The 14,835-nt window shown below is 37.5% G+C and overlaps 1 protein-coding gene across 4 annotated transcripts in view; it reads left to right on the forward strand.

Annotated features, from left to right (window-relative positions):
- Positions 1–1,029: 1,029 nt before the first annotated feature.
- LOC145662855 (uncharacterized) overlaps positions 1,030–14,835 on the forward strand; it is a 426,736-nt gene continuing 412,930 nt past the window's right edge. For all 4 annotated transcript variants that reach the window (XM_081728788.1, XM_081728787.1, XM_081728790.1 and 1 more), the window contains exon 1: positions 1,030–1,275. The gene's annotated coding sequence lies outside the window, so the exon portion shown is untranslated. The remainder of the gene's footprint in view (positions 1,276–14,835) is intronic.

Genomic DNA, 14,835 nt, shown 5'->3' on the forward strand with positions numbered 1-14,835 from the left:
ATTTTCCCTCCCCCGTTCGCTGTGGTACCCCCCATGTACATGAAATACATATCGGCTTAAAGCTTCTTCCTCCAGGAAGACATTCACACTAAAATTATCTTCCTAGCTCAATTAGGGGCCGAGCGGTTCAGGTTTGAATTGAGTCACATTAAGGGGAGACTAGAATGTGAATATTTCACAGCATCAGACGGCTCAATGGGCGTAATCTGTAACGATGCATTTCCTGATATATGGTCATATAAACGTTTTTGCTTGTCTACCTATAATGAATCCACCCCTGAAATTTTGCCGCACCCTTTTGTTGCAACCTGTATATATATATTCGTGTGTGTGTGTGTGTCTGTAATAGAGGCAGAGAGATTGACAGATATTTTAGCACATTTGGTTGGTTTGCCTTCCATACTTGAGCTTCTGAAGCCTATTAAAATAGCCTACTCTTAAAACCATGAAGAACACCCTCTCTTTTGGTCTAGCGGCTGGCGCTTAAACCTTCAATACACGTGTTCTCTTCCGAATAGGAGAGCATTAAAACATTTTATCTCACTATTTTTTAAACAATTATTTTTAAAGAAACGAACACGAGCCATAAAAATGCCATATTTTGTTTCTACTGCTCATGAGTTCGTGGTGTATGATCAGAGAGATATAGAGATAATCATTACATTGACACGAGAAGCGAGTATGGAAAAGGAAAATTGGTAACTCGTGTATATCTTTTCCACGTGATTAGTTTCGTAATTCATGTGGGAATATTAGTTTATTTATATCACGCAACGTTCAGGTATAGAGGTCCTATACATTTCATAATCATTTATTTGAAAAATAACTATAAATTGTATGGAGCGGAGTGCTTGAAAAAGGAAGATACCGGTATGTATTTCGTAATGTTCATCTATAAATTGTCGTTCACCTTCACATACAGGACAGCACATAATCAATACAAAATTATCAGCGTTTGATCATTATAATGAGCACGAGGATATACATGTTTTCATCTATCTGTTGATCTGTTCTTTCTTCCTTAGTTTGTATTTGAAAGTTCAAACGAGTCACATGCATTTCATTTGGTGTATGGTATTGTATCACGTAACGTTACGACGATATTCTATTAATTTCTTAACCACTCAGTTCAATATAATAAGCACATACGACTTTGTACGAAGTAGAGAACGGACAACCAAGCCGATGAATGAATGTGATGAAAATTGGCATGAAGGATATAGTAAGAGCTTTTCCTCCAGACAAATAGTACATATTTGTGATTAAAGAATTCAAGTAAGTCCACACTTTAATTTATATGTTATAACAATTTTTGAAAACTAACATTCTCAGTTATTATATTTAGTTGCATTAATATTATTTATATAAGTATGTTGGCATAAATTTTTATATTACTACTACTACTACTACTACTATTATTATTATTATTATTATTATTATTATTATTATTATTATTATTATTATTATTATTATTATTATTATTATTATTATTATTATTATTATTATGAAATACAGAGCCAGAGCAATTTTCTCAATCCAATACATTAATGTATTAAATCCCGTGCTGATTAAGAAAATGAAATTTTTGAGTTTTACGTCCCACGGCTATGCCGGCTAGGCTAAAGGAGAGAGTGATGATAAGAAATAAATGAAATGGTGGTATGAAGAAAGTGGAAGGAAACGGGAGAACCAGTGGTGAACGCTCTACCACTAATCCACCGCGGCCCATGTGTTGATTTAGAGTAGGAGATCACTTCTTTACATCAATTAGTCCACACGATAACACTTCAGCGAGGGAGCACTTGAATTCAGTTTTCTGCAATACAAAGTAGCTATAGCGGTTATCCCGATTGAGTTCATTAATTGCCATCACGTGCAGATTAAGAATACGAGAACCGCTTCTTTACTTATGTTGTTCCAAGTGATAACTCTTGAGTGAAAGCGAATTTTTAAATTATGGTTTTGCAATACATAGGTAGACCGATTATCTAGGCTGAGTTTGCTAATTAATGTACTCAATTCCGTGTAGATGAAGAGTGGTGATTATTTCTTTTGCTTATATTAATTTACACGATTACTCTTAAACGAAAGCAAATTTGGATTTTTCTCTTAAATAGACACGTTTGAGCAATCATCTCGACCAATGTCGTTGACGGAGTCAATCTCGTGGAGATTAAAAATGTACGACCACTTACTTACGTTTTGAGTGATTATTTTTACTATGTTTACCAATGTATAATTATAGGGTAATTTTGGTTACCAATGTATAATTATAGGGTAATTTTGGTTACCAATGTATAATTATAGGGTAATTTTGTATAATATAGGGAGTTCGATAATATGGATAGAACTAAGGTTTTCAGAATTAATATAAAACTGAATTTGTTAGTTGATAATATTGTGTATAGTGGAACACATAAATTCTTGAGGTACAGAAACCGTGAGTTAGGCAACCTAACCCAAACCCAACTAACGCTCCAAGATTAATTATGCCTGGTAGAGTATCTAGAACAGCAGCATGAAGTTGCCCCCACCTGTTAAAAGAAAAAAAAATCGTAAAGTGTGTTTTTGTGCAGAAGAGACGCGAAATGCTAGCTGACGAAATGACAATAGGGAGTCTTCGGATACTTTTACTCAAGGTAAACAGCAGAATACCAGAAAAAAATATACGGATACCAGAGGCTCCGATGAGTAGATAAGAGTCAGAGGACATAAATAATCTTATAATTAACTCAAATGAGGGATTATAAACAAGTTAACTTACTTCAAATGACTACACATATATCTGTATCCAATAATATACGGTTAGATTATGCGGTATATGTAGTAGGTTATTCTTTCAAGTAAACACAAAGCCTTGCGTTGAGTTTTGAAACTATTAACAGTAGCCCTACCTACAAATCAATTAAAATATGAATCGATCATTCGGGGAAGGGGCCAGCCTCCAATGAAAATTTTTGGGGTCTAACAGGACCTGAGCTCTTTGGTTCCGGCGCCACTGATTTATACGTAATACTACTTCGAAAGAACAACGTGTCCGATTTCATTATTCGTTAAATGACTTTTGAAAATACTACATATTGGTATGCAGTAATTTACTTGTAAATATTAAAAATGCAAAATTCGATAATACTCAAATGAGTTGGAGAACTTATCCGTACTAAGCGTATTTCATTTTAGGTTGCAAATATAACTGAGGATTCCTGATTTGTATAATATTTGTGAAAATTTACACATTGAGACACAAGGAGGAAAGGGGAGAAAAAAGTGTCAATTAACAACAATTTTAAAATTAACAAAATAACTGATAATATCAAATATAGAACTATTAACAGAATTAACTCTGTAACTCCTTTTCTCCATTCATTTTCTTGCTTTAGTTTCAGGATTACATCACTGAATTTCTCCGCTGGAATTTATTTTCGTTTAGCAGCATCCAATTGGAGCTCAGCCTTGTAAACGAAACATTTTAAAAAGTGTAAAGCGAGAGAATCAAACCCGGACCGGTAAATTAGGAAACCATAAATCTAACCATTCATCTAAACCGTTGCTTCCTATGGCTCGCATAAATAAAGAGACTTTTCTGTTCGCTCAAAACAGTAGCTTGTTTATAGTTAAATTGATTGGCAAAACACAGGAATATGTACTTGAGGACTTGCAGGGCATTATGTTATTCTATTCACTAAATTATCAACATTACAGATTTTTATTGAACAAAATACAGAACTCCTTTATTTTGAATCAAATACAGCTCGTATATAATACACGTAAACAAACTAAAGACGAATCAATTAACTCGTAGTAATCGTGGTTCAGTGGTCAAGGCGCTGGACCACTAATCTGAACGTCCGGGAAGTTCTTTTTTTCTTAATTATATGAAAACATTTCCTTAAATATAAAGTTCTGTTTTGAAGTGCTTGAAAAGACAAAATCAACTCGTTTCGTCATGCTTGAAAGCTCAGTCACATTTATTCGCAATTTCCCTCATTTATACATGAAGACGCTAAAATGAGGAACTTTAACATTGTTATAATTCGAACAGATTTCTAATTTGAATACCAACCTTAAACCACATGTCCAAAATGAAAATTATTCATTTTCCTAATACCTATTGCAATATACAGGTGTATATGTAGAGAAAGAGAGAGAGAGAAGAGAGAGAGAGAAGAGAGAGAGAGAGAGAGAGAGAGAGAGAGAGAGTATGTGTGAGAGATAAAAAATAATATATGCTTGTATTTTTACTTACAACGGAAAAAGTTATTGTAATTCATAATCTGGAATTTAAAAAGAGATTTGAACGTTTGAACAGCTTCTTTTTCTTAAAGTTTTGTAATTAATGCCACAAATTGTGCAATGCTTTGTAATATGTGCCAAAGAAATAAATGCCTGTTTTTAGCAGGATAATATCGTCTATCCCTTGCTTCTATTGATGGTATAAAAATAATGTTGAGTTGATGTTAGGTTTAACGTCCCTTCCAGCAGCGATGCTATGTGACGTTTAATTACTGATTACCGTGGACTCCGAACCACATGGGTCTCTTACGAAATGGGCTCTCACGAAATGGGTCTCTTACGTCAAAGGTGAGTACGCTAACCGTTTTACCACGAAGGAACTCGGTATAAAAATAGAATACTACACATTACTCCATATTACTTCACCGACATATTTTTGTTTTATGATCAGTTAAAATAGTATTTCTGGACACCGTAACGAAAAATGTCCTTTTTCATGCGCTGTGCGAAAAATACAAAGAATAACACAATAAAAACGTAACAAGGAAAAGGATTCAATGTAAAATGCTTCGCCTCTCTCAAATAATTCACTTAATGCATTACAATTGCATATTTCGAGCATTTCCAGTAGAGCTATTAAAACGCGCTGGCCTGCGTGGTCTATTGGCTAGCCCGTGCGTCTCTGATGGACGGGGTCTCGGATTCGATTACCGGTGTGAGAACTTTTGAAATTTAAAATATTGTCAGTGTGTCTGTGTTTGTGTCCCTGTCGTTCAAGGTTACTGGAAATAATTTTAAAACGTATATAACCGAGTAGGAACACAAGTTACTGACAAAGGGAAAGCAAGCTTTGGTAAATGACCTTCGGGGCTACTTTTGCGAGGGAAAACTGCACCTTTAAAGATAATGTTACAAACTCCAATAGCCAGAAAATCTATCTTAAAGGTTCTGGCTCTCTGCATGTATGATAGAACGCGTTATCAAGCGGCAGAGTGAAGAGTAGCTATACTATACGCGAAAAGTCACGCTCGAGTCATTTTTCTTGTTATAAAAGATACAGTAGCCATTTGTAACTACAAATAAAATATTAATTCACCATATGTTTATAATACATACAACAATAAAAATTTTCAAATCAGTTGTATCCGTAAATGTATTGACAGTGGCATATTAAGGGGCTGGTTATCAGACTCAAGCCCCTCCACGAAATAAATTTCGTATATGCACAATTTTATTAAAATTTGTCGGCACCCAAAGGTAAAAATGTAAGTGCTTATTCACGTGTTGTGCATGGACCCTCCCCGAAACAAAGTTCTAAATACGCCACTGTATATTGATATCACTGTATATTGATATTACGGTTACCACAGTCGTTGTGCAAAAAATATTCTTGACGTTTCGTACCCATATCTGTGGAAAGTGCGAATTACAAGGGATACGAGGGGGATATCCCCCTTTGGTAATACTGGATATATGCTACAACGAGAGGCATCATTTCAGACTTCGCTTGAGCGGGCAAGAGCACCACCGACATAAGACTTTCACTTTTGTAGTAGTATATTAATAGACAATTGTTGAAAGTATATGTATTCCTGAAAGTCTTGGGGGGTAATTGTCCCCTCTTGCTCCCCTAAATGACGCCCCTGGCTACAACTGTTATTATTACCCATGCTATTGTCTGAAATGACGCCCCTGGTTATAGCATACGTCGAGCATTACCAAAGGAGATTTCCCCTTATTTCCTTTGTAATTTGCACAAGGTTCACTGAAAAAGAAACGAAGCGCCAATAACATTTTTTACACAACGGCTGTGGTAACCATAATATATCTAGTGATATCAATATACAGTAGCGTATTTAGGATTTTGTTTCGGGGAGGGGCTATGCACAACCCGTGAATAAGCACTTACATAAGCAAAGGAGGGAAACAAAACGTTATGAAAATCTGGGTTGGCCGGCCCGTGCTGTGTGGTTATACGGTTAGCATATTGGCCTGCGAAATCAGAGGTATAATTTCAATTCCCAATCAAAGTAACAATTTTATGTGTAACTTTTTGTACTCAAATAATAAGTTTATACATTTTAACTTGAATAAACATAATGTGTTGATCCGTAATTTATTAATTTGCAAGAAAATACAAATTGAAACAAAAATGGTTTGTTTTTGTTGTAAATAACCCTATGACCTCTAACCATAATAACCTTATTACTAAGTACCCCTTCATAAAGCTAGTTTGCAAAAAAAAATATCGAAATTTATATTATCTGTAACTTGAATAAAGTACTAATTAAAGCTAAAATGTATAAAATTATTATTTGGGAAACAAATAAAGAGATTGCCTTGCGCGGGAATCGAACTCAAGACCTCTGAGGCCGTACTCCAGTACGCGAACCATGTGACTACAGACTACGGGACTGATAACTGATATTTTCATAACGTAATCTTGCGCGTTTTTTGTGTGTGTCGATTCAAGCTCCATTCGTAAAGGGCCTGTCTTCAATTCTGGGTCAAATCATTGATCATTTTTTCTGGAGAAACCAAATGTGCAATAAGAAATGTGGGTTACATTTAAAATTCTAAAGTTATCCCCGAAAGAGAAAGGGATAGGAGATGCTTTTGGTATCTTTGAATAACCTTTTGAAAATTATTTAAGACGTGTTGTTTTTGTTTTCCTGATCTGTATATTTCGCGAGATGAGTGATCGTTCCGGGACTATGAAGACACACACATACATGCTTGTGTTTCCCATAAAAAGTTGCAAGTGTAATTCACAATTTTGTCAATTTACAAAATGTTTCCAAATACACAATTCCTACTTCCCAATATGGATTTAAGTCGCAATATTAACAATTAGTGATAGTCAGGTTTTCTAATTTTTGCACTTCCTATGAATAGCCTCGCTGCTTAAGGGGACGTTAAACTCAAAATCAACTCAACTCATATCTTGATATAACCGTAAAGATACAAGATTTCGGATAAAGAACACACGCTATGACTGTTGTTGGTTTGAATCGGGCTTCGAGAGTGAATCTTTAAAATTATGTTTTTCTAATGTGTTGTAATGAAAGGATATACAAGTGTAGAAGTTTCAAAGCAAATATAAGGCCAAGGAGCAAATAAGTCGAATGATTGTTTTCAAAATTATTAGCATCCTCGTCTTTGGTGTGAGATGTCTGAGTTTGAATCTAAAAGTAAATCCAGTTTCCATAAGCTCATATGGTTTATTATGGAGGAAGATATTTTACTGGGAATTTTCTAGAGGAGAAAGACCAATCAACTTACATGTAACACTTCCCAAGTGTAACACTCCGATTTTGATAAAATGTACAAGGTAGATACTACACATAAACGAATTCGTGTTTTTTACTGTCTGCGGAACAACGGTTTTTGGGAGCAAGAGCCCCACCCAAAACTTTGAAAGTTGACGCCCGAAAGGCAAGAAGAAATGGACCGAAGTGAATGAAATTGTGCACGGATATTGTAGACGTATTTTCCTGGAAATGGGGGAATACGTATTTCGTATTTTCCTGGAAAAAAGTTGGGTGGAGCATGGACGCCTCCAAACCTTTGATCACGAAGTATCAAAAATGCTAATAACAGTATCCCAGAGTGCCTAAAGGACAAGAAGAATTGCAACGAAATTTTGTATAGTGACAATACGCAAAAAATAAATGAATATGTGTTTTTTATTTAATGCCGAAAAACGGTTTTGAGGGGCAAAAGCCTCAGCCCAAAATTTTAAAAGTTGACGGCTGAAAGGGAAGAAGAAGTGACCGAAGTCAATGAAACTGTGCACACATATTATAGACGTAAAATGAGGGAATTCTGTTTCGTATTTTCCTTTAAAAGTTAGTTTAGGCGGGGCACAGACCTTCTAAACGTTGATAAGGAAATATCAAATGTGCAATTCGGAGGGGCCTTGGCAACAATACTCTTTTGGGGGCCAAGGCCCCCCTCAGAAAAAAGTAAATTTTACTGTACAAGCGCAGGAATAAGTGGACCGAAGCAAATGCAATTGTGTGTAGGTATTGTATATGTTAAATAAGGCCTCTCGTGTTTCCCAAGCGTCCACGTCCGATTTGCTTTAAATTTTGCACATCAACTCTAAATACGAAATAAATCGACACATCTTTCTGTTTACGCGGAAGTACTACCATGAGCAAAATAAATGACGCGTCTCTTTATTTTGAAGTTTTTTGAAAATATCTCCGTTTTATTTATATGTTCGAAATTTCGGAACGTTTCCCCAGCAGGACAGGTTAATAACAAACCCGTTTTTAATATTTGTGTTAGATATTAGCTTAAAATAAATAAATTAGAAGCAAAAACATTAAATCGACAGAAATCTCGAGAATTACCAACTCTGCTAAAGTGGGAAATTTTCAAGAACACGAGGGAATTCTGCATTTCAACACGAAGCAGCGACATGTATGGCATTGAGAGAAATGTGGATTAAATCTACAAACTAAACTTTTAACGAATATTTCTAGTATGTCTTATTATATGCATTATCTGCAAACTCCAAATATATGAATATATGCTAAGTATTAACATAAAGATAGAGCAAATAGTGGAAATTATCTATGGAAAAGGACGAATTGGTAGCACGATCGTAATAAAATATCGTCTTTACGGGAACAGGCTCAGTTCACGAAAACAAAACAAATAGCTCAGTTAGTTTCCAGTTGCGCCTGAGTTTTCGTCGAGGCAACACGTCCTGTGTTGCTCGCGTCTTGGTGTTGATTCTGCTAGTAGTGATAGTTTTTTTTTTTGTGCGAGTTTTTGCTGTGTTTTTTGGACTTGAGCAGAGTGAGCTTACCACTTGATTTGGGTGATTTCTCCCCGTTTTTGTTCAGTGAAGTGCAAGATTACGACTGATTACGATGGCCAATATTAGGCTTAACACTCTTCGCATTAGTTTTCAACCTGTCTCCAAAGTTCCCAATTCGATTTCGCTCCATGAGTGGATACGAACCACCTTTGAGCTTGCACAAGATGCAGTATTAAGTATTGAACTAGACTTTCTACGTAAACTTCTATATATCAAATTAATTACTCAACAGCTCTGTGAACAGATCATTACTAAATTTGACAATAAAGTACCGTATATAGATGCAGAAGGTACTTACGACCTTCCGCTTGACTCGGCTTCTCATACAATTAAATTGGTACGTATCCACGCGGTACCTATGGAAATTTCTGATAACCAAGTGAAACAAGTTCTTCAAGTTTATGGTGAAATTCTTAGTGTTAGTGACGAACTTTATACTGATGGACATTATTATAAAGTACGTACTGGCCGCAAAGTTGTGAAAATGATTTTAAAAAAGAATATCCCTTCCTATATTACTCTCAGTTCTCTTCGTTGTTGGGTGACGTATCCCGGGCAGACAAAAACTTGTGCGAGGTGTGACAGTGAAACGCATTTAGTGTCCCAGTGCGATCGCCGAACATTTAGCGCCCGTTTAGATCATCGGTCCAGTGATTCTTCTGGAATTTCTACTTTGGGTAGCCGCATTGCTCGACCTATCCTACAACTGAAGGATGCGCCTGCTATTCACAACTATAGTGTGTTTCCGGTTTTGCCGACAAAAAGCGGGCCCGCTATTACTACCATGCCGACAACTCCGGGTGACTCTACCCCGCCAGCCCCCTGCGAGGCAGCTTCTGTGTCCCGACCAAGTGATACATCCTCACAGGTCCCGTTTCATGAAGAGGGTATGGCCAGCCAAATTCTTCCTGAGGTTAACCCCGACGCAAATAAGGTAGGTGACTTATCTGATAAGACTGAGTGTCCCGGACCCCAGCCAATGACTTTCGATACTTCAGCACCTGCTCGGCCTGAACCTGTTGTTAGTGATTCCCTCGACATGGTGCCTCCTCTCTCCGATGTGCTCGACTCGACTGGTAGTGGTTCCCCCGTTACGCCTACATCCAGTGTTGATGACACTCCTGAACCCCTATTAGTGAACAACTGAAAAAGAAGAAACGTTCCAGTCACGAGGTGAATACTGGGAAAGTTTTGAAAGTGACCGGGAAGACCTATGATTCGACCAGTAGATTAACCCGCACTAGATTACGACAGATGTCTCAATTAGATGCTACTACATGTAATGATGGGGAGGTTGTCCCCGAGACTTTGGACAGACCCGCTACGCAGTGAAAATATGCTAGCGGTCTGTTTGGGACTTTTGTTTTTGTTAATATTGCATCTTTTTGCTGCTTTCCTTGGGCCTGCCGGTTCCTTTGTGTGTGCCTTTTCCTCCACACCAAGCCTTTCCTTGCAGCTCTTAATGTATTCTTTTAAAATAGGAACGGTCAATTTTAATGGTCTAACATCTCCTACCAAGCAAAGTGCTGTTTTGGATTTCATTAAATGTTATTCTCTTGATATACTGCTTGCTCAGGAAGTGACCTTGACTGACCTTCAAGGCCTTTATCAGCACACCTTTTTTTCTAACGAAACTGTTAACGGCACGGGTACTGCACTTATATATCGTAATGATATAGAATTTGAACAGTTATACAAACATCCCACCGGCCGGATTATTACTGGAAATGTGGCCAATATCCGGTTTTGCAACTCGTATGCCCCTGCAGGTACACACCGACGGCGTGAACGTCATAATTTCTTTAATTCCGAGGTAGCCTCCGCCTTACATGACAGTTCTCGTTTGATTATATGGGGTGGAGATCATAACAGTATAGTTTCCGCTCAAGATTCCACTTCTACTTCGAACTTCTGCCCTACTTTATTACAGGTGATTAACCAATTTAATTTATGTGATGTCTGGCGTCATTTTCATCCCCACAATCCTGGACATACTTTTTTCTACGCCACTGGATCTTCACGCCTCGATTCTTTTTATATCTCACGGTCATTACTTCCATATGTGCAATCTGTGGGAAAGGATCCCTGTTTGTTTTTCGGATCACATGGGCCTAGTTATGACTATCCAGCTACCGCTTCAAAAGCTTCTGAACCATAATAGCTTATGGCACCTCAATACCGGCATCCTTTCTGAGCCAGAATTCCAGCAGTTGCTACGCCAACGCTGGAGAGAAATTAATCAGCAACTTTTGCGGCGGAACAATATTATCCAATGGTGGGAGCAACGGGGGAAACCAGCTTTGAAACAAATCTGTAAAGAATACAGCAGAGAACGGTCACAGCGATTCCATGAACAATATAATTACTACTCTCAGCTTTTACGCGACTATCATACGGCATTCCTTAACGGTGTACCTGTACTTCCACAAATTAAACAAGTAAAGGCTTTCTTGTTAACATTACACCGCAAAAGACTCCACGGTATTACTGTTCACAGCAAAATCTCATCAATGTCACCCACTGAGCCTCCGAGTCTTGTACATATCAGTGCTGAACGTCGCAGAGGCAAACAACAGATTATTCATAATATACTGGATGATAAAGGTGTTTTATATGAAGGAACTAATATTATTCCATACTTTGTGCGCTATTTTGCTGATTTATATCGCAACCATGACGTTCCAGCTAGTAATGACGGTGTTTACGATACCTTGAACCCTCTCCCAGTTGAACTCCAAGCAGAGCTTGATGCTCCCTTTACTGAAGCAGAAATTCAGCATGCCCTCCTCCAGGCAAAAAAGAATAAATCTAGTGGCATTGACTCCCTACCTTACGAATTTTACCAGACATTCCCAGATCTTTTCATTCCTTTTTTTACTGAACTTTTTAATGCCTTTCGTTCTAATTTACAAGTAGGCAAAACATTTACACACAGTATTATAGTGATCCTAAGCAGCCCAAGAGCACTCGCATCAACCAATTTAGACCTATCAGTCTCGCATGTTGTGATTATAAACTTCTCGCAAAAGTTCTAGCAGCTCGGTTACGTAATACTTTAAGTTCCATTCTGTTACCGGAACAATTTGGTCACGATCAGCAGCATCCTACATATCTGGCTTTATCGAATATTAGGGACACGATCGCTTATTTTGAAAGTCGTCCGAAATTAACTGCAGCGCATTTGAGTACTGATTTTTCTCAGGCCTTCGATAAACTAAGCCATCAGTACTTATTCACAGTTCTTGAGAAGCTCCATTTCGGGCCAGTATTTTTAAATATGGTTAAGACGTTATACTCCCAGCGTACTGCCCAACTTAAACTGAACGGTGCCTTAACGCGGGTCTTTTCAATTAACCGGGGGCTTATTCAGGGCTGTCCCTTGTCCCCCATGCTTTACAGCATTGCCGTTATGCCGGTTCTGTATAAGATCCGGAATGAAATGACGGGATTGTGTGTTCCACCGGCTACTATTAAAGTTCAGAGTTTCATAGATGATATTTGCTTTTCCTTTCGCTCCCAGCGCGATTTAGATACTATCCTTACTAATCTCCAGATATTTAGTCAACTGTCTGGTGCGGAATTACATCCCACGAAAACCAAATTACTTTTTTTGAATGATACGTCTTCTTGCCCTTTTGTCTCCCCCTTCCCTGTCGTTAACACTCATAAAATTCTCGGCATTACTTGGCATACCACTATAAAAGCATCTATTCAGGCAACCTATGGAGTGGCTGTTCCTAAGGTCATTAACTTGCTTTATAAACACAAATCTCGCAATCTTACATTACATGAGCGAGCGACCTTCTTAAATATTTTTGCCTTCAGTCTATTGTACTATATAATGCAGATTTTTCAGCTTTCTGTCTCAGACGCTAACACACTTAACAAACATTTGTTTGCCTTTTTGTGGTATCAATCGACACTGCGAGTACATCGTCGAACTGTGTGTACGACCAAGCAAGTAGGAGGGTTAGGTATTAAAGACGTGGCTCTTCAAGGCCGTTGTCTACTACTACAACGCACGTGTCAGCTGCTAACTTCCTTTTCTGAGTCTTTCTCCGCGTGCCATATCATGCGTTGCCTTCGGCACGTGACTCTCAGTTCACCTGTTTCTATTCTGAACTGGTCCCAACCTTACCATTACCTGCGCACCGTCATTCTAGACATTTCGTATGCTCTTATCAGTCACACAGCTATTGAAGATATGACTGTGAAGAAATTGTATACTTATTATGCAAATTATCTCTATACCCCCCCTAAATGTGTTACTCGCCATCCCAATTGTTCTTGGGCGCAAATTTGGCATAATATTAATTCCTCTTTTTTACCCTCTGGAATGAGAGAGTTATGGTATAGGTTAGTGCATAATGTATTTCTTACTAACCATCGAGCATGGGAACTCGGTTTTCGACCAGATGCTCAATGTATCCGATGTGGACAAGCTGACACACTCATCCATCGCTTGCAAACATGTCCATCTATCCAGCATTTGTGGCGTAGCTATACACATATTATAGCACGAATACTTCGTGTTGATCAACGGATTATTAATAGTGAGCCGTTTTTTCTTTTGCCTGATTTCAAATACTTCCCACGTCCTAAACACAATATCATAGTGTGGTTAACTATTCACACAGCGGCTATCCTACTTACCGAAAATGAGCTGGTGACACAAGCAATGTACATTTTTAGACTACAGTGCTCTTTAAAAACAATGCCTTCAGATCTAAGCTTGCTTCATTTTGCCCACTACCCGACTGCTGTTTACTAATTTTTTTTTTCGTGTGTGTTTTTGTGTGTATACTTCATGTGATTGATTTTCAATTGTATTGCAGTGGTATCCCTTTTGTAATTTGTGATTGCTCTTTTATTCTTATTATATATACATATATGTACTGTAATTTCTTGCAATAAAACTGACTGTAAAAAAAGAAAAAAAAGCGGTTAGCGTACGCGCCTTTGGCGTGGGAGACCCGGGTTCGATTCCGGCGGGAGCTTATGTGGTTCGGATTCCACGTTAATCAGTAGGTCCACGTCTCATATAGCCTCGCTGCTGAAAGGGACGTTAAACTCAAAATCAACTCAACTCAACTTTCGCATGCAAATAGCTACTGTATGTTCTAAAGCTTAAAAATAAATTGCATTGTAACTGAACACTTTTTGTTTACAGTAAAAAAAAAGTTAGTTAAAACAACGAGTCTGTATGCTGAAGGTAGCGGGTTCGATCCCATGGAAGTGCCGTTGTCATTTTTATCACTACCCTACGGTTATTTTATTTATTTTTTTATGTGGGAAAGAATCAAATTGTAACGTATGTGTAAAATTCATGACGATACCAAAAAAAGAAAAAATGCCGTTGTCGCACTTGCATTAGCGTCCCTAATTTTGTTTGCAAACAGTTTCGTAATTATTTCCCCTGTGCTTACTGCTCACCAAAAGCTCGCTGGCGCATAACGAATGTTTCCCAATAAATGTTAATTCTAATTTGGAGAATTTTATAAAGTTTCACAATATTTCTCACTAGATAGTCTTCTATCTACGTGTTTGGATATTTTGATAACAGATGTCCCTATTAAATGTTTAATTTCCCCTAGATGTTTAATTACGGAAAAGTTTTACAATGTATTTGTATTGAATTGAAATTGTTTTGAATTTACTACATAAGGTAAGTAGACCGAAGGAGGAGAACTCAAGTAATTGATATTCTACGTAAAAGCAACCTATTGTAGAATGATGATGCTTCTTACCTTCAGCACATAATCTTTACGTTA

Source organism: Thermobia domestica, chromosome 10 (genome assembly GCF_964235325.1).
Source record: "Thermobia domestica chromosome 10, izTheDome1.hap1.1, whole genome shotgun sequence".
NCBI lineage: Eukaryota > Metazoa > Arthropoda > Insecta > Zygentoma > Lepismatidae > Thermobia > Thermobia domestica.